Source organism: Bufo gargarizans, chromosome 9 (genome assembly GCF_014858855.1).
Source record: "Bufo gargarizans isolate SCDJY-AF-19 chromosome 9, ASM1485885v1, whole genome shotgun sequence".
Classification (NCBI taxonomy): domain Eukaryota; kingdom Metazoa; phylum Chordata; class Amphibia; order Anura; family Bufonidae; genus Bufo; species Bufo gargarizans.
The window spans coordinates 166,024,804-166,046,606 of NC_058088.1; the positions used below are offsets into that span (position 1 = coordinate 166,024,804).

Sequence of the window (21,803 nt, forward strand, 5' to 3'; positions counted from 1 at the left end):
GGCCTTGAGGACTGCCTCATAGAACTGATGGAATGTCCCTGTGTTGCCAGCGCTCCGGGACAGCACAAAAGAGTTGTACAAGGCAACCTGTACCAAGTAGACCGCAACTTTTTTGTACCATGCCCAGGCTTTGCGCATGGCGTTATATGGCTTGAGGACTTGATCAGAGAGATCAACTCCTCCCATATACCAATTGTAGTCGACGATACAATCGGGCTTGAGGACCGTTGCCGCGGTACCTCGCACAGGGACAGGGGTGATGCCGTTACCATGAATTGTGGACAGTACAAGGACATTCCTCTTGTCCTTATATCTGACCAGCAACAGGTTTTCACTGGTAAGGGCACGGGTCTCACCCCTGGGGATAGGTACCTGGAGGGGGTGGGCAGGGAGGCCGCAATGATTTTTCCGCACGGTCCCACAATCAGACGTGGATCTGGCGGCGAGGGACTGGAACAAGGGGATACTAGTATAAAAGTTATCCACGTACAGGTGGTAACCCTTATCTAGCAGTGGGTACATAAGGTCCCACACAAGTTTCCCGCTAACACCCAGAGTGGGGGGACATTCTGGGGGTTGAATATGAGAATCTCGCCCCTAGTACACACTAAATTGTAAGTGTACCCTGAGGTACTCTCACAAAGTTTGTACAGCTTCACGCCATACCTCGCCCGCTTTGAGGGAACATACTAGCGGAAAATGGGTCTCCCCTTGAACGCAATGAGAGACTCATCAACCACGACCTCCCTTCCAGGTACATAGCCCTGTACATATTTGGCCCCAAAGTGATCGATGACCGGCCGTATCTTATACAGACGGTCATAGGTAGGATCACCTTGGGGGGGACATGCTGCATTATCTGAATAATGCAGACATTTCCGGATGGTCTCAAACCGGGAGCGTGTCATGGCCTTACTGTAAAGTGGGGCCTGGTAGAGGACGTCCCCACAGGAGGACGCGGATGACAACAGAAAAGTGGAATCATCCTCGTACTCACTGGGACTCTCGGAGTTGAAGGCAAGCTGGGCGTATGCCTCCTCGGCCGAGAACGTCCGGCGGGCAATAGGGGAGTGTGTGTCTGCGTGTGTGCGTGTGTGTGGGGGCACGGGTGTTTGCGTACTTTATCCCTAAAACTAACAGAAAAAAAAGACTAACTAAAAAAAGGGGAAAAAAAATAAAAAAAAAAAAAGTAAAAAAAAATATCACATTTGCTGATCAACCGTCCGAAGTTGATCAGCGGTGGGGTGTGTGATGTGATAACAGTGGCCGGACGCTAAGAGAGCCGGCCACAGTCAGCGTATGCACAAAAAAATATATATATTTGCCCCAAAAAAGTTGTGGGGGGAGGGGGGCAAGCAGCAGCATCCCTGGGGGGTCTAGGGTCACACAGCTGTGCTCCCACAAATGCCCCACAAACCCCCCCCCCCACACACACACACACCCCCCCTGTCAGTCTGGAAGAGAAAGAGGGACAGCTGGCTATTAAGAGGTTAAAATAAATGCTTACTGATTTAATGTAACTGCAGGGCTTGTCTCTGGTTAGCTGTATGTGAGGATACACACTGCTCTGGGTACTGTGGGAAGTTATCTGCGTTCTGATTGGTCATGCTAGTTCATGTGAGGAGAGCAAGGGCTTATGGGAAGTGAGGGAAATACAGGATGGCCTCAAGGAAGGGCAAAGATCATCACAGGAAGAGCAGCAGAGGCCATCTTAGGAAGTTGCTGAAATAGAGGCACTGAGAAACATGGTTGCTAAGGGCTGAATACAGACATCAGAAAGGTAAAATTAGCTGAAAAATGCAGCGTCATGAATATCTTCCCTTCAGCATCACATATGTTAGGAATTTCATTTTTGGTAGTGAAATGGCAGTTACACTTTAAGTATATGCCCTAAAACCACCATTGTATAATTAATTGGGTGATCAGTGCGTCCTCTGAACGCTATAGTTTTTGAAGGGGGTCGACTACACCCACCAGTGCATATTCATGGCCAGCTTTGAAAATAGCAGTAGGTTGGAAAAATGTTTACAATTATGGCACTTAAACTTGGAATCAGTATTCTTCACCATCTATAAGTCTTTTCATTACCTTAACCCACAGATTATGAAGCCATTGTATTAAAAAATGCAGCAGCTGCAGTCTGAACTAGAAACTTATAAAACTAAAGCAGCTCAGAGCGAGGAGTCTGCTGAGAAACATGTAAGAGATGTCGGCGTGCAGCTGCAGGAACAAAAAGAGGCTCTGCAGGCAAGTGAGTCGCAGGTAAGAAGGGATTTGTTGTCTGACCTCATTTTACAGCTCACTGATCCAAATTTATGAGATATATAATATAAAATAACATTATATATACATGCACTGGTGATTTTTTCTCTCTCTCTCTGCATTCAAGTCCTGGGGCTCATGGTTGCAGCCATGAAAGCCGTTGTGAACAGTTCCACTTTCTCCAGTTTGAACATGCAATCCTGTCCAAGTGGGACATCCCCAACCTTCCTGGACGTTCAGATACGCACACCAACGTAGGTTTGTCATCCTCTTTAGTGGTGGCTGTCCTCCCTGATGCTGACAACGGGTTGATCCTTGATCCCTCTCCCATGGATAATGATCACAACACAGTCGCCATGGCCAGGGAGAAGTCTTTCGGTCACAAACAGTACATGGGGAATGATCTTGAGGGATGGCATCCCTTCCCAACAAATAATAGTGATCTTGTTATCCCAGGTTCATTGGACTAATCATCTTGCTGGCCACCCAGTCCGTATCTAGAATCACAATTTAATGGCAGTGGCATACCTCAACCATCATGGGGAAAGGTGGAGTCTGGCAACCATGGCAGAGACTTTTCAGATGAGAGGAAATCCATGTGTCGGCACAATCAGCCGTTCTCATTCCAGGAGTGGACAACTGGATTGTGGTTTTTGAAGCAGTAGGCCTAGGAGAAAGGGCAGTTTATCTTCAAGTTGGGGTCTATCAGACAGGTACCTGATGGCATCTTCCCACAACTATGAACTTTTTATCTTTGTAGCTCAATCTCATGACTCCTCGCTCTGGCAGTAGATACTCTTGTCATTCCTTGGAGCCAGAGCACGGTCCCTTATGTATTACTCCCAACTTCCTTCCCTTCTGGAAGATCAGACCGATGGTCATCTTGTCATCCAAGTTGCTCCAGACTGGCCTGGGTCTGGTTGGCATCTATGATTGCTCTTCTAGCAGACCAAACCTGCCCTCCTCCTCTGTGGGACGATCTTCTCTCCCAAGGTCCTTTGCATCACCTGAATTTATTTTGCTGTGTGTAACGACATGGCTGATGAAGCGGACGTTCTCAGATTCTGTCATCCAGACCATGAATAACCCCTTAGGGACCAAGCTCATTTTCACCTTAAGGACCAGGCCATTTTTTGCTAATCTGACCAGTGTCATTTTATGTGGTGATAACTTTAAAACGCTTTGACTTATCCAGGCCATTCTGAGACTGTTTTTTTCATCACATATTGTACTTCATGACACTGGTAAAATGGAGTAAAAAAAAAAATCATTTTATTTATAAAAAAATACCAAATTTAACAAAAATTTTGAACAATTTGCAAATTTCCAAGTTTCAATTTCTCTACTTCTATAATACATAGTAATACCTCCAAAATAGTTATTACTTTACATTCCCCATATGTCTACTTCATGCTTGGATCATTTTGAGGATGACATTTTATTTTTGGGGACGTTACAAGGCTTAGAAGTTTAGAAGCAAATCTTGAAATTTTTCTGAAATAAAAAAAAAACACTTTTTAAGGACCAGTTCAGGTCTGAAGTCACTTTGTGAGGCTTACATAATAGAAACCACCCAAAGATGAATCCATTCTAGAAACTACACCCCTCAAGGTATTCAAAACAGATTTTACAAATGTTGTTAACTCTTTAGGTGTTCCACAAGAGTTAATGGCAAATGAAGACAACATTTCAGAATTTAGATTTAATTTTTTGGGCAAATTTTCCATTTTAATCCATTTTTTCCAGTAACAAAGCAACAGCCAAACAAAACTCAACATTTATTACTCTGATTCTGTAGTTTACAGAAACACCCCATATGTGGTCGTAAACTGCTGTACAGGCATATAGCAGGACGCAGAAGGAAAGGAACGCTGTTTAGTTTTTGGAAATCAGATTTCGCTGGATAGGTTGTTAGATACCAATGTCCCATTTGAAGTCCCCTGATGCACCCCTAGAGTAGAAACTCCAAAAAAGTGGCCCCATTTTGGAAAATACGGGATAAGCTGGCAGTTTTGTTGGTACTATTTTAGGGTACATATGATTTTTGGTTGCTCTATATTACACTTTTTGTCAACATATCACAAGGGGAGAAGTCCAATAGTGCCCCGTGAGACTGCTGAGTACAGTGCTCACATGATCTCCAGCCATCCCATAGAGATGAACACATGTGCACCACCTCTTCATATTAATGGGGCACTCCAGGACTTCCATTCTTGTCACCACAGCCTCCTGCCACCTACTTATCAGACACATTCCCTGAGGATAAGTGATCTTACTGAGAAAACCCCTTATCCACCTACATAGGCGCGCGCAGCCTATTGCATTAGGGTGTGCACCCTAAAGCAGAAACACACACACCGCACGTGCGCGTGTGTATGTATGTGTGTATATATATATATATATTATATCCACAGATCCTCCATAACAGTGTGTCAATTTTTATTGTACTAATACTTAAAAGACAAGCTTTCAAGAGTTTTCCTTTCTTCCTCGGTACGCTTGAGTTTTCAGAAACAATCTATTCCTAAGGGTGGGTTCACATCTGCGTTATGCCATTTCGTTATAGGTTCTGTTTCAAGCGGAATATAACGGAATGGCCAGATGGAATGCAAAACGGAAACCTTTAAGAGGCATTCTGTTTTGCTCTGTCCTAATAAAAGTTTATGAGAAAGCATAACCGATCCGTCTGGGTCCCCTTATGCAAGACGGAAAACAAAGTCCTGTCGACAGGACTTTGTTTTCTGTCTTGCATAACGGGAACCAGATGGATCCGTTTTGATTCCCATAGACTTCTATTAGGACGGAGAGCAAACGGAATGCCTCTTGCAGAGTCTGCACTGTACGAGAGAGAGATAGCTGTGGCTCTGAAGGGAAAATTTCCAGAGCACACAATGACAGCCCCAGAGCCTTTCTGCTGCCTGACCAACCGTATATGCTGCCACAGCGCCAGCCCAGCCTGCAGGACATCAGAGAGGCCTGGGGTCCACATTACAGCACCACTACATTTACTTATTATCAAAAAGCATAATACATAGCTAAAAAACAAACATTTTTTACTGTCCCTTTAAGCAAAAGCCAGAATATAATAAAAGACTAAAAAATAAAACAATGTACTTACAAAAGAAGCTATTCAGTCGTCTGCTGTGCCGTCCTCCGCTTGCTTCCGCGGATTGTTTCCCCTCCTTTCTGTCTCTCCTCAGTGTGCAGGCGCACTGTTATGGGGGATCTGTGGATGACACACTGTTACGGGGGATCTGTGGGTGACACACTGTTATGGGGGATCTGTGGATGACTCACTGTTTTGAGGGATCTGTGGATGACACACTGTTATGGGGGGATCTGTGGATGACACTGTTATGGGGGCATCTGTGGATGACGCACTGTTATGGGCATCTGTGGACGACGCACTGTTATGGGCATCTGTGGATGACACTATTATGGGGGATCTGTGGATAATTCTGTTATGGGGATCTGTGGATGACACTGTTATGGGGGCATCTGTGGATGACACTATTATAGGCATCAGTGGATGACACTATTATGGGGGATCTGTGGATGACACTGTTATGGGGGCATCTGTGGATGACGCACTGTTATGGGGGCATCTGTGGATGATGCACTGTTATGGGGGCATCTGTGATGACGCACTGTTATGGGGGCATCTGTGGATGACACTGTTATGGGGGATCTGTGGGTGACGCACTGTTATGGGCATCTGTGGACGACGCACTGTTATGGGCATCTGTGGATGACACTATTATGGGGGATCTGTGGATAATTCTGTTATGGGGATCTGTGGATGACACTGTTATGGGGGCATCTGTGGATGACACTATTATAGGCATCAGTGGATGACACTATTATGGGGGATCTGTGGATGACACTGTTATGGGGGCATCTGTGGATGACGCACTGTTATTTGGGCATCTGTGGATGATGCACTGTTATGGGGGCATCTGTGATGACGCACTGTTATGGGGGCATCTGTGGATGACGCACGGTTATGGGGGCACCTGTGGATGATGCACTGTTATGGGGCATCTGTGATGACGCACGGTTATGGGGGCATCTGTGGATGATGCACTGTTATGGGGGCATCTGTAGATGACGTACTGTTAAGGGGATATTGGTGGATGGCACTGTCATGGGGGCATCTGTGGATGACTCACTGTTATTAACAGTGCATCATCCACAGATCCCCCCATAACAGTGTCATACACAGATCCCCCATAACAGTATCATATTCCACACAGATGCCCCCATAACAGTGTCATCCACAGATATCCCCTTAACAGTCTATTAAGAGGATATCTGTGGATTGCACTGTTATGGGGGTATCTCTGTGGAATCTGACACAGATGCAGGGGGATCTGTGGTCTGTGGATGACACTGTTATGTGGGGCCAGGGGGGATCTGTGGATGACACATATATAGCAGCATCTTGTGCTATATATGTGTCATCATCCACAGATCTCCCCCCCCCCCCATAACAGTGTCTCTGACAGTGACCCCCAACATGGGGTGGAGGCTGCCGGGGTCTTATGTAAAGTCTTGTGAACTTGTACTTCTTACTGGGAGACTTCAGCTGGTATTCCACAATCACTGGGTCCTGGTCAGGCTCTCAAACATCCAAACAAGGCCGGCGGAAGCGTAACGAGACGTCACTCACTCCGTCACGCCGCACGCGCCTACTCCTCCCACTTTTCTAAAGAAGAAGGCGGAGCAGGCGTGTGACGTCAGAGTGAGTGACACGCAGCATGGGAGCACGGGAGCGGAGCAGTCTGAAGATGTGTGTCATTCTGGCTGTGCGGGACAGCCGGGGCTTAAGCGCAGCAGTGCAGGAGGCTGAGCACGGAGGTGTGATTAGGGTGTGCCCAGGCACACCCAGCACACCCCGTGCGCACGCCTATGTCCACCTATCTGTTTTGCCCAAGTCCAGCATGGGCTGTGGGAAATTGCTGCTTTAGCTCCTCATACCTCCTGATGGATAGCAGATAGAGACGTTCCAGGCTTTCATACAAGACCAAAATGACAGCATTATCACAACAGAAGCAGGAGATATCACTGTTAGAAATCAAGTGGGGAATAAATGCACTAAAACATGCTTTTACTTTCATTTTCAGCTCCATTCCCTGCATCCCGAAGTGAAGATAATGCAGTGATTTTGGTATAGTTTTTTTTTAAAATGTATTTAATACACTATATATAGATATATATATATATATATATATATATATATATATATATATACCCCAAAATGGTTCCTAAAAAAAACAACTAATCCCTCAAAATAAAACATTTTAGAAGAAAAAACATTTCCCTCTTCGTGCTGGAATACAAAGGGGGAAAATGTTACTGGTCCTTAAGGCTAAAATTTATTGTCATTAAGGGTTAACAATGCAATTGTGTCCCCTGAGTTGTGCGCCAACAAGATTTACTTCAGACACATATAAAAAATCTACAATAAAAGAAAGTGACATTTTTGGAAGTTTTTTTCCAATTTTAATGTGACTGTCCCATGAAGAACAGGGAAATGGCCATAAGTCTACACATATTTCAGCAACTTTTGATCTTTTCTAATGACAGAACAGCGGCCTGCACTTGATTATTTTCTTTTGATCATTATAATGTGGAGTCATTGCCCATAGCAACCATTCATTTTCTAATAGGTCTGTGGAAAAATCTGATTGGTTGCTATGGGCAATTACTCCACTTTTGTGCTACTTTTGCTAAATCTCCCCACTGTTTGTGGACCTTCCACATATTAGTGGAAAACAAATAGATTCCCTCATCCCTAGACATGATCTTTTGGCAGAGTTGACACATGGATGTGAAAAAAAGCACACAGGTCAGCCGTGTACTTTCCGCATCCGTATGCCGTCTCGCAATGGATATAACATGTCCTATTCTTGGCCGCAAAATGCACTCCACAGACACATTGAAGTCAATGGGTCCGCAAAAAAAAAAAAAAAAGGGACGACATGGATGTCATCAGTATTTTGTGGATCCGGTCGTGTGTATGAGGCCTAGCACTGTCAGTGTTACTATCCACGGCCATGGAAGGTACTAGTTTGTCACAGTCTATACTACAAGGTGGACTATCCCTATTGTGATGTGAAAACCCTGAATGGTGTCAGAGCCAAATCTCACTGTTGCCCATGTCTCCTAAACCATATTATTTTCTAGAGACTGAAACCAGAAGCAGAAGAGAAGCTGAATCCTGCGGACCCCCTGGCCCCATCCTTCACCGTGACCAATAACGCTGATCTCAATGATTCCCGGGAGATAAACTTTGAGTACTTGAAACACGTTGTTCTGAAGTTTATGTCGGCACGGGAAGCAGAGGTGAGGAGCCCGGGGTAATTAATTGTGGACGGCTATCGTTTGTGTAGACAGAAGGGCATCGTTCTGCATGGGCTTACACTTTGTATTGATGTATATCATTCTCCCTTTAGCCTAACCTTTTATATGACAAAATAGTAGGATTACATCATTTTCATATTTTGGGAATTTCGGATGTTTTTAATTTTTAAAATCTCAGAGTAGCTGAAAATATGCATAATCCTGCGCGGTGTATACATTCTTTATACATTTTTTGCTTTTTGTTTTTAATCTCCCGACGTTTCAGGCCTTTCATCTTATTAAAGCTGTATCAGTATTGCTCAACTTCTCCGTGGAGGAGGAAAATCTACTTAAGGAGACACTAGAATATAAGGTAATGGATCATTTCATCAATTATTTCCTGCCATGTTAGTGTCGATTTTCAGATCTTGACCGGAGCACATAGGGGCAGATTTATAAAGCTGTCTAGAAGTGAAACTGGATCACAGGGCAGCTTTTAATTTTCAAGACCAGAATACAAAATGAAGATTGGTTACTGTGGGCGACAAAGATCGTTTGACTTCAGACAGTTTCAGAAATCTCTCCCATAGTTTTGTCAAGATCTGCTCTGAAACAGCGGTGACCAGTTTTGACTGGAATTCCCCAGGATTTACATTTTGATTACCTATCCTCAGGACCGGTCATCAGTATGAGATTGGCGGGGTCTGACTCCCGGGACCCCTCCGATCAGCTGTATGAAGAGACCACAGATCTCCCTGGGCGCTTAAGCCGCTTCCTAGGCCATGTGACACCACGTTTATCAGCCACATGGCCTTGGTCAGATCTGCCCTATTCAAGTGAATAGGACTGAGCTGCAATACCAAGCAGGTAAGCCGCAGCCTCCTCAAACAGCTAGTTAATGGGGGTACCTGGAATCGGACCTCCGCTGATCTCATATTGATGACCTATCCTGAGTAAGCGGTGTATAGCGTAAGTGATGGTGAGTATGGTGATATAATTTTTATCTTCATACTCACTTGTATTCCGACAGAAGTAAAATACATTGGGAGGACTCCTGTGCTCATGCACATAATGGAGAGGAGTCCTGTCAATACATTTTACTGCTGGTCAGTTGGAGCACGGTGTCGTAACTTAAGTGAGTATGAAGATAAAAATTACATAACCGCACTCGGCACCACTTACACTATGCACTGCTTAGGCTACGTTCACACTTGCTCTTTCCCTCTCTGCTATTGAAATCCGTCATAGGATCTCAATAGCAGGGGGAAAACGCTTCCATTTTGTCCCCATTCATTGTCAATGGGAACAAAACTGAACGAAACGGAATGCACCGTTTAGTTGCCTCCCCATCGCGGACAGAATAAAGCCACAAGCAGCGTTTTTCTGTCCACGATATGGTGCGGAGCAAGACGGATCCACTATGACTCACTATGTATGTCAGTGGGGACGGATCCATTTTCTCTGACACAATGTAAAACGGATCTGTCCCCCTTTCAATGGTCTTCATGACGGATCCGTCATTGCTAAGTTAGATAATACAACCAGATCCGTTCATAACAGATGCAAATGGTTGTATTATATTATCGTGGTGGAAACGTTTCTGCTGATCCATGACGGATCCAGCAAACACACTGGTGTGAAAGTAGCCTTACTCTAGTTTGGTAGCTCCAATACACCCACCCCCTTTAACCAATTCTGGTAGTCCATCTGGCACTCCATTCTTTTTGAATTCTTTGGGGGACACTGCACCATGGGTATAGGCCCGGCCACTAGGAATAAAAACTTGTTGTCTGCACATCTCCATATACACTAGTCTCATCAGTCTAAACACCATCTATGGCAGCTTGTACTTTTGTTCTCTTACTAGGCTTCTTGGCGATTCTTGATAACATGGTGGCAACTTGCGATCAACCTTAACATCTCTAGCAACTAGTACAACGTCCTCACTTTTTAATGTATGAACAAGTAAGTAACATAATTAAACATGGTTCAGTAATTTTTTTTTGTCCTTCCTCCTATTTTAGATGTCCTGGTTTGGTTCTAAGCCGGCTCCAAAAGGTTCAGTCTGCCCATCGATTTCCAAACCAAGGACACTGTGGTCTTAAGTGGACTGATCTTTTGGTACTAAACTCCTTTTTGGCTGCACTTTCTATGAAAATGACATTGATGCTTGAAGATTTTGGTGCGTTCTAACTCCTCTCCCTACTGTTTGTTTTTGAGCTTTTCCCTGAACTGTTTATAATCCGAGTATCTCGGTGGCGACTTTATTTCGGTTCGGGTGGATGATTAATATTCACTCAACCAGCACAGAGAAATGACAACCTCAAACCACTGACACATGATCCTATGCAATGGAAGACTCCTGTACTGTGCCTTTCCTGCACATGAGCTGCATTCCACTCCATGACCGGCCCAGTTCTTCGTGTTCGGGAGCTGCTATCGTGTGATATCTGGCCAGCGACACTGAGAACCGGAAGGATTTTATTTCTGCATCTTGCCTCCTTTCTCTTTCAAAGGGCTTTTGTCGAAACCGACAAGTAGTGGTTCATGGCACAGGGTAATTTATGGTGTTTTATGGGGTAGTGCCATTCTGGGCCTTCTAATTCGACCCAAGTCTCAAAATTATCATTTTATATAAGAGGAAATTCAGTTTTAAATGAAACCTGCAAGAAACTGTAGGACTCCTGCGTTCATGAATGGTGAAGGTAGCAATGCTGTTCTTCTCCGAGCATCTTGGCTGTCAGTTGCTCACCATTCTTGGTAGGTGGAAATATTAGGTGGGTATCCTATTCCTACTTGATCTGTACATAATATATGATTATATATGATCCGGCTATTTGGCGTCGGGGGGGTTGGAATAGCAGTGATGATTGTCATTCATACAGGCGATCGGGGATCCCCAATGTAAAATGATCTAACTGGAGACAACTAAAGTTCATGTTATATAATGTTCCATGGTATCACATATATGCTCAGGAATATTTTGATAATTCTGTTCACCTTATACATGACTTTTCAGATGCCGTAATAACCTCACACAGTCCTGCTGAACAGGTCACCATTGTGCACTGGACTCTGGTGTAACGGCCATCTGCATCCCTTTGCTTTTTAGTTGCAAACACATCCAGTCAGAAGGTATGCAGTCATCAGAGTGACAGGGACTTGGTGTGTATGTAAGGTCTTAAAACGACCTGTCCCCAAACCAAAAAGAATGTGACATACATATACATAACTGTTTGCCATGCTTCACTGATGGGGGGAACATGATTAGATGCCTCCTTCATCCCCCCCTTACCACACACACACAAAAAAATAAAAAAAATAATGAAATTTATCTGTTTCAAGGGCCATGCAAAACAGCTATTAAAAACCGACAAAAAATGGAAGCAGAATGGCCATGAAAGACTGACGGTGAGAATCGTGTGAATGTAGCCTTAAGAACATCACATTTACTGTTAGGCTAGGGCGGGGATGGCCAACCTGTGCCTCTCCAGCTGTTGCAAAACTACAACTCCCAGCATGCTCAGACTGCCTACAGCTATCAGCCTACAGCAGGGTATGGTGGGAATTGTAGTTTTGCAACAGCTGGAGAGCCGCAGGTTGGCCATCCCTGTTTTATGGAGATAAAATGCCGTCTACCTCACCAGAGTCTAAGATTTTTTTTTTTTAAGAAATAGTCTAATTTAGGAAACAAATATTCCTGCTAGACCTCTGATGTGGACCCTGTCAGCAGCTCAATAAATAGGAGCCCTTCAAACCCTTGCTCCGTCTGTCTGCTCAGCAATTTGTGACCGGAGAAAATGTCCTGAATGCAGTACCTTTTCTCCCACCTAAAATAACCTATTTGACGAAAAGACCCAAACTGATGCGCCGAGAAGAACAGCAAAATGAAAAATAATTGATCTAAGGCTTCGTCCACAATTGCATTGGTAATCTGGAGGGCTAATATGTTCCCCTGTTTCAGCATAAAATGCCGCCGTTTGGCTCAACAAAAAAGCGTTGCGTGCAGCAGTATTTGTCTGGCTGAAACCTGGCATTATGTTCATCTCCGAATTCCATTATAGTATATGGGGGGCTGGCGGTACGCGGTCGCTTCCTGATACGGTGACCTCCGGTAGCCTGATTCTCTGTTGGATCAGGCTACCCGATTACCAACGCAACTGTGAACGAAGCCTTAGTCAGATCAGGGTTTTTTTTTCATTTTCCTGACTGATCTTCATCGTCTGACTGATCTGAATTACAGAAAGCTAAATGCAGATGTTAGAGAGCCCCAGAGATATGTACCAGGAGAATGCTGCAATACCACCTGCATCTGATGCAAGTCTCTGGGGGCCTGACAGATGTAAGATTATAATAGAGCGATATCACTTACCGTAATTCCTTATTACTGGCATCAGCAAAGCTTATGTGAACTTCCAAAATGTATTATATCTAACATTCTGTGGGGCGGCGCATCTAGTGTTGTCATTAGGACCAGCATCTCTACAGCTGCTATGTAAATGATCCAGTGATTTTCACATTATTCACTCCAGATTTAATATTTAAAGGCTATGTACACCTTTGGGGCAATTTTCTATGATTGCATTATACTCATCTTGGGCTAAAATAATTTTTATTAGAAAAATCAAGTCGTTCTGTTACAGAGGCTTAACTGTCTAGCTGTGTGAATTGTACTGTCACTTATTTAAAGGGGTTCTACTCCTCTGGATAGATCATCAGCATCTGACCGGCGGGGGTCCGACACCCGGGACCACTGCCGATCAACTGTTTGAGAAGGCAGCGGTGCTCCAGCAGCGCCGTGGCCTTCTCACTGTTTACCGCTGGCCCAGTGACGTCACGACTAGGGCCATTGTCCCGCACTCATAAGATCATATGTAATCTATGATGCTGTGCGCTCCCGTGCGCACAATCAATGCTGCTCCCGGACATATGGACCGTATGTCTCGGAGGGCATACGGTCATGTCCAAGGGGCCACAAGTAGTGTTTATAAGCCATCAAGCTGTTAAGAAGCCATCAGCTGTGCTGCTTTATGGGAAACAGTAAAAATACACAGCTTGCTAATAGAGAATCTCAAGGCTGTACAAAGAAAGGGGCTCAACATTTTTAATAAAGACCAATTGAAAAAATATATATATATCTTTAGCTCAAAATGAGTACAATAGTAAAAAAAAAAATTGCCCCCAAAAGGTGTACATAGCCTTTAAAGGGTCAGTATCAATGTTCGGTTCTCCTTACCGGTGGTCTCAGACATTTATCTTTATAGTTCGGTTATTCCTTTCTTCCTCATACTTTTGTAAATACATGTTCTGTACTATTGCATTTCTTGTGTAATTGTGTATATGGAAAATATGGAGACAGATGTGATGCACTGTAAATTCTGCATCTATTCTTTTTAATGAGCTGTCTCCACTGTACATAGCCTATTAGTTGGCTTATTTAATTTGCAGTGCAATATTGATTAAATGATAAATCTGCCAGTTTGGGTTCAGAAGTGTTCAGTTTGTAATTTATAAAGCTGAAATGATTCATATTGTGTCACCAGATGTCTTAAAGGTAGAGCACCGCACACCCTAGTTGCCAATGCCAGCAAGGACTTTTTATTTTAATTGTGTCAGTCAACTCTGTATGTGGTGAAGATGATTTTCAAAATTTTGTGACCTCAGCCCATGAAATGATGGAAGTAATTCGAGGGTGGGAACATAAACTGAATGCTTATAAGTGGTTCTGCAGCTAGAAGCATCACAGCATCAAGGTGAGATTCAGCAGCCTGCACATCACCCCGGCTATAGACAGAAGGTGACATACTGGTGGTGAACGGCCGCTGTGACACCCATGTGTAGACCACCCAAGCTCTGGCACAGCTTACTACCCCCTTACACTGACAATGCCAGTCATTCATGCATTACGTTTCCAAAAATGATCATTGGAAGATTTGTACAATGATTAAAAGGGTAGTCTAGATATTTTTAAGTGATGGTTTATCTTCAATATTAAATCTTCACTGGCTGATCGAGGTTCTGACACCCCGCACTGCCGCAAATCAGCTAGTCTGTGTAGACTGAATTCAGCCTTGTCAACACTAGCAGTGTCGCTACTACAACACTGCTCGCATTGACTTCAATGGGACGATAGGTCATCACTTAAGAAGGGGTTGTCCGGGTTCAGATCTGAACCCAGACACAACCCAGTCTGCACTTTGATGTCTAATGGAATTTTCTTGAGATCTGGTGATCTTGGATATCTGGTGGGTAAGCTGGGCGGAGGCTTCCACCTAGCAGTGATCCAGGTGACATCACCGGAACTTATGGGTGGTCTTTAGTGTTACCCTAGCCTGTTTTTACAGGCTAGGGCAGAGCTAAAGACGCCCATCAGAGTGAGTGACGTCACCGGGATCACTGCTAGGTGGAAGCCTCAGCCAAGCAGTGTCCAAATGTAAACAGTCAGGGAAGGGGGAGCATCGGAGCGTGAAAAGCTCCAATGCTATTGATGTGAATGTATGCAGATCGGGTTGTGTCCGGGTTCACGTTTAAACCATGGACAACCTCTTTAACTAGTGACTGAATACCCCTAGTCTGCATCTCCCACTGAAAGATTCATACCTACCTGCAACTCTAGTCTTACATGCTGGCTCCCATTCCTCCATCTTCCGGCCGGATATTGACATCGGCGCACAAAATTATGTCTATGTCTCAGCTGGATGAAAAAAGCTGGGGACTGGAAGATGGCGGGACAGCCAGCGCACAGGTTTGGGGTGGTGGAAAGCAGGAAAGTATGAATCTTTCAGCAGGCAATGTAGGCTAGCGGCCATCAGTTAATTATCCTCAAAAAACAATTTAAATGACTTTTCCAACCCCTAAGAATAATGCCCAGAGTACTCCCAAAGATGGCATGTTCACACAACAGGTATTACCAAATGGAAAAATCTGATGTGGAATCTGCGGCAGAAATTCCAATCTGACCCTTAGATTATTGCTGCAGATTTGTACACGGATTAGCCCCATTCTATAGGGTATTCAGGACTATGCTACATGGAATCTCAGTTCCATAATGTGAACACAGAGGCCAAACAGAAAGGCACAGGGAACATGTGGCGGTACACTATATAATCACACCAGGTTCACTTCCATTGCTCTGATGGAAAGGCAAGTAGAGCCCAGTTATGAAACTGTGATGCAAGCAGATTGCATTGTACTCCATGAATTTTATCACCCACCTTCTGACCCCACCTTTGCTATACAGTCGCGCTCGGCATTGCAAGTGTACAGCAAATAAGTAGAAGTAATTCATATAGATAGGATAGCCTAAAATAGCAACAAGTCAAAGAACAACCCCCGTCTAGCTTTCACATTTGCATTCGGGCTTCTGCTTGTGAGCTCCGTTTGAAGGCTCTCACAAGCGGCCCGAACGGATCCGTCCAGCCCCAATGCATTCTGAGTGGATGCGGATCCGCTCAGAATACATCAGTTTGGCACCGTTTGGCCTCTGTTCCGCTCAGCAGGCGGACACCCGAACACAGCTTGCAGCGTTTTCGCGTCCGCCTGGCCGTGCGGAGCCAAACGGATCCGTCCTGACTTACAATGCAAGTCAATGGGGACGGATCCGTTTGACGTCGACACAATATGGTGCAATTGCAAACGGATCCGTCCCCCCATTGACTTTCAATGTAAAGTCAGGAGTCCCTATTAATATAACATCAGATCAGAGTTTTCTCCAATCCGATGGTATATTTTAACTTGAGGCGTCCCCATCACCATGGGAACACCTCTATGTTAGAATATACCATCGGATTTGAGTTAGATCGTGAAACTCAGATCCGACAGTATATTCTATTCTAACACAGAGGCGTTCCCATGGTGATATAGAATATACTAAAAGAACTGTGTACATGACTGCCCCCTGCTGCCTGACAGGTGCTGCAGTCATGTAGGCAGGCAGCAGGGGGCAGACCCCCCCCCATATATTTAACTCATTGGTGGCCAGTGCGGCCCCCCCTGACTCCCCCCCCACTGTTTTTAACTCATTGGTGGCCAGTGCGGCCCTTCTCCCTCCCTCCCCTGTTTTTAACTCATTGGTGGCTAGTGCGGCCGCCCCCCCCCCCCTCCCCCCCTGTTTTTAACTCATTGGTGGCCAGTGCGGCCGGCCCCCCCCCCCCCCCCCCGTTTTTAACTAATTGGTGGCCAGTGCGGCCGGCCCCCCCTCACCCCCTAATTAAAATGACCGACCCCCCAGCATTGGTGGCAGCGGAGAGTTACGATCGGAGTCCCAGTTTAATCGCTGGGACTCCGATCAGTAACCATGGCAACCAGGACGCTACTGCATTCCTGGCTGCCATGGTTACTTAGCAATTTTAGAAGCATTATACTTACCTGCGCTCTCTGTGACCGGCCGGGAGCTCCTCCTACTGGTAAGTGACAGGTCTGTGCGGCGCATTGCTTATACCACAGACCTTTCACTTACCAGTAGGAGGAGTGCCCGGCCGGTCACAGACATCGCAGGTAAGTATAATGCTTCTAAAATTGCTAAGTAACCATGGCAGCCAGGAATGCAGTAGCGTCCTGGTTGCCATGGTTACCGATCGGAGTCCCAGTGATTAAACTGGGATTCCGATCGGAAATCTCCGCTGCCACCAATGATGGGGGGTCGGTCATTAAAATTAGGGGGGAGGGGGGCCGGCTGCACTGGCCAATGAGTTAAAAACAGGGGGGGGGAGGGGGGCCGGCCGCACTGGCCACCAATGAGTTAAAAACAGGGGAGGGAGGGCCGGTTGCACTGGCCACCAATGAGTTAAAAACAGAGGGGGAGGGGGAGGGCCGGCCGCACTGGCCACTAATGAGTTAAATATAGGGGAGGGGGGTCTGCCAGGCAGCAGGGGGCAGTCCTGTACACAGTTCTTTTAGTATATTCTAACTTGAAGCGTCCCCATCACCATGGGAACGCCTCTGTGTTAGAATATACTGTCGGATCTGAGTTTTCACGAAGTGAAAAATCTGATCTGGTTATGCAGACGGATCCGTTCTGAACGGATGCAAGCGTTTGTATTATAGAAGCGGATCCGTCTGTACAGACACCAGACGGATCCGCACCTAACGCAAGTGTGAAAGTAGCCTAAGATACATACACAGAAGATAAAGACCATCAATAAGTCTCCAAGGCTCCACCAGTCTGATAACATTAAAAAGCAGCAACTTCTGTCCACATGAAATCATTGCACATCACAACCCTGGTAGTGAATGTGGTCAAGCAGATATCCAACAGGTAAGGCCCTATTTTACGTATCTGTGACATGACAGTCACCGTCTCATCCGTGAAGATGTCTTGGAAGGGCAGGTCCCCACCCTCCGTGTGTTATCTGTATTCCACATTCACAGCTAGGTTGAAAGGGGATTTCCAAAGCATCTCCCCATCAATGGTCATTGAAACCCACTGCCATCCATGTTCTGTCAGTGGTTTTCACTGATCCATAGAGGTTTCTGCATAACACCAAAATAGTGCATGTCTCTGACCATGGAAAAAACAAGAATATGTAAATAAACACACGAAGGCCTAAATTACGCAACCCAGTCCGGTGTACACAGCTCGTGTGTCGGCTTCCCTGACCCAAACCGACTGCATCATAGTCATTGCAGTCAGTTCCTATCGGATTGCATGGCTATTGTCCTGTACTCACTACATTAGACCTGTGATCAGATTGGAACTGACTATCATAAATCACTATGATGCAGTCAGTTTGGGTTAGAAGAGCCATGGACGGTCCAGAAGATATGGCTGAAACATCGGCTGTGGGAACCAGGCCTAAAGTCAATGGATACATTGGTTGTCCGTCGAGGACATGGATGGCCCATGTTACTTTATAGGTCTTAAAGTGACCACATTCACTAATTGGGTGCCATGTAATAGTACGACATTGTGATCTAGTCTCCCGTGACTACAAATCTGGTCTAAAGGCTACATGAGAAAAAAACTAGTATACAGGGGTAATGAGAGCAAGACCCAAACTCACAATTCATGAACTTTTCTCACCTGTGGTAATTGATGATGATCAGTACATTGGTTTGCAAGATTCACTTGGTGTCTGAAGCGGTTCCTGAATGGAGAAGTGGATCGCTATCGGGAGTGAAAATCTCACTCTTCGACTGACCCTACCAGTTGTAAAAGGCCCATAAAAACTGCATTTGGCCCACCTGAAATAGCAAATCCTGCAGTGCTGGGAAGTATCACCTGTGGTTCTTCTGCACATTCACGACGACTGGATTCAAGTTTATCCATGTGCATCCGGCAGAAGGGTGGACACATATAACACACCATGCAAAGCACTTTAGGAAACCCTGTCCTCGCTTAAAGAGGACCTTTCATCGGTCCGGACGTTATCATATACAGTAACTAGCAGGTTGTGTAGAGCATACTGATGGCATGTTACAGCGCTTACTAGTTTCTCTATGCGCTGCTCCGTTCGCCCGCTGTGAGCTGTCCAATCGCAGCGGATGGCGTCACAGCCAGAGAGAAGGTCAGCTTCTCTCAGGGAGATGGAGACGCCCCCTGACAAACATGGCCGTCTCCTCCTCCCTGTACCGATGGTATGAATTTACATACCAGGCAGGAAACCAATACGGGGGGCACAGCGGACAAACGGAGCAGCACATAGAAAGCGCTGTAACATGCCCACTAGTTATATGATAATGTCCGGACCAGTGAAAGGTCCTCTTTAACTCAAAGGGGTAAAAATAGGTCACAACTTATACTTTAAGTGTCTTTCTGAGTAAATTCTAGCCAAGACTAATACAGGTGAAACTTTAAAAATTATTGTGCAAAGTTAATTACATTATTTCAGTAATGCAACTAAGGCTAGTTTCACACTAGCGGCAAGGGACCCTGGCAGGCTGTTCCGGCGTACTTTTATTCCGGCGGCCTCTCGGCATGTGCTGCCGGAACTCCGCCCCGCCTCCATTATAGTCAATGGGGCCGGAGCGGTAGTCCGGCAGCACGGATCCGACAAGCTGTTCACCCGCCGGAACAGCCTGCTGGAGTCCCTTGCCGCTAGTGTGGAACTAATATATGAGATAGACTCGATACATGCAAAGCGAGACATTTCAAGCCTTTATTTGTGGTCAGGGCTAGGATGGTGGAAGTGGGAAAGGGGAAACCCTTAACCCTGAACCTAGAGGCTGGGGTGTGCCGGGAGCCACGGTCGCGGGTACGCCAAGAAAAGGGGCCAAAGACTTTGAATAGGTAACATAGTTTTATTGAATATCACAAGCCAGTGTACGGAAGGCCTGAGAGATTTCTGCCTGGGGATTTGGTGTATAGCGGGCGAAACAGGACGAACGCCAACGCCCCATGCAGCGGATGACATGTGCGGGGACCTGATGCTTGGACGCTGCCGACGCAGCCCCAACGCGGAAGGAATGACCTGAAATGGTACTGGGGTCGTGACCCAACCCCTGCATCAGGGACCGGACGAGGGACATGAATTTTGATGTGGTGAGTGGCTGACCCACGCAAGGCAGAAGAGGGGAGTCTGGTGGAGAGACCGTGAAGCAGTACGATAATTGCCACAGAACCTTGACCGGGCACCAACGGTTACCTGAAGGGAAGAACTTAATCTCCGTGGGAGGACCAGACTGGTGGTTTTGGAGGACTGGAGATGGAGGACAAAATGGTCTGTGGACCAGACTGGGTGGCGTTTCTGGAGGAAACTATGACGCCCGGAGCCCGACGTAAATTCACCAGGCCTGAGGAAGCCGTAGAACCCGAGGTAAATAGCCGCCTTCAGAACCGTGCTGAGAGAGGGCCCAAAAGGACTGCCGTCTAAGGCCGAGGATAGGGCTCTGAACAATTCCCCCGACACCGGCAGTCTACGGGTGCGCGGACACTTCCCCTTCTTCTGCAGACCCCTGAGTGTTGCCTTGACGGCTTGTGAAGCAAGGATGGAACCCCCATCTGGCTTGGTGATCATGCGATAATGCTGGAGCCCTGCTAAATAGCTTGATGGTGTTGTGTGACAAGGAGAGGCGAGTGTGGCAAAAATGCAATGAACGCCAAGACATATGAGGTTTCCTCCAGCTGACCCCTTGGGAATTCTCGAGCAAACTTGCTGAAAGCTGAGAAGCCAGCCTGATAATTCCTGGCTGTGCTAAGGGAAAAAGAACCCTCGACCAGTCTCTCTGCCTGGACCACCAGGGATGCTAATCCAGGATGAATGAGCTGAGTGGAGGAACCTGCGTACCGGGATGATCTGCTTCGGGCATTTCCTGAAAGAAAGTGGAAAAACAGAAACGGGAGAGGGCGTCAGCGGCAGTAATGGAATCCCCTGGAATGTGAGCACAACGGAAGTGGAAGTTGTGGGTGAGGGATAGCCACACTAATTTCCGCAGTAGAGCTATGACCCGGAGAGATCTGGACCTGCCGGAATTGATAATATCGACCAGGGACTGGTTGTCTGTGACGAACAAGACTGGCAAGTTGGACCAGGAGCTGCCTCAGACTAAGGCGGCAGCCACGATGGGATATAATTCCAGGAAAGGAGAAGACCCGATGGCAGCTGGGTCTGCTAGGATTTCTGGGGGCCACCTGGCCGCCAGCCAGTGGGACCTGAAGATGGCGGCAAAGCCGATGGAATCGGCTACGTCCGAGAAAATAATCGGGGAAGCCGAGTCCCAGCGGGGAACGAAGAGGGAATGCCGTTCCATTCTGAAAGGAAGGTGTTCCACATGGCAAGATCCGAGATGGCGTGGCGGTCGAGGTGGACAACAGAATCCTGGTCACGAACTGTGGAAAGAAGATGCAACAGGCTGGCCAGAAAAGACCGGCCCTGGGGCATGATCTTCGTGGCGTGATTCAGCAGACCCAGTAAGGACTGAAGCTTCCGCCTTGGTCAGGGACAGAGCGCTGACCGCCCGGGAGATGGCAGAGCGGATCCTGGTCAACTTTTCAGGTGGCAGACTGGCCTCCATCTTGACGGAATCTAATGTGATGCCCAGAAGGTCACCCTGGTGGCAGGGCCCTCGGTCTTGGAGGAGGCCACGGGCACCTGGAGGAGTGAGAAGAACTCCAAGATGGTAGCGGGAATTGAAGGGACCAGATGAGAATTCTCAATGAGCAAGAAATCGTCCAGGTAATGAATTACCATGGGAAGACCTCCGTGATGCACCAGGATCCAATGGAGAGCCCTGGCAAACTGGTCGAACAGCCAGGGGCTGCT

The 21,803-nt window shown here is 46.3% G+C and overlaps 1 long non-coding RNA gene across 1 annotated transcript; it reads left to right on the forward strand.

Moving 5' to 3' along the window:
* The first annotated feature begins 8,453 nt into the window (after positions 1 to 8,453).
* Positions 8,454 to 10,763, forward strand: LOC122946047. Its single transcript, XR_006391208.1, has 3 exons — positions 8,454 to 8,607; positions 8,891 to 8,977; positions 10,629 to 10,763. It is a non-coding gene; the product is annotated as an uncharacterized LOC122946047 (long non-coding RNA).
* The last annotated feature ends 11,040 nt before the right edge of the window (positions 10,764 to 21,803 follow it).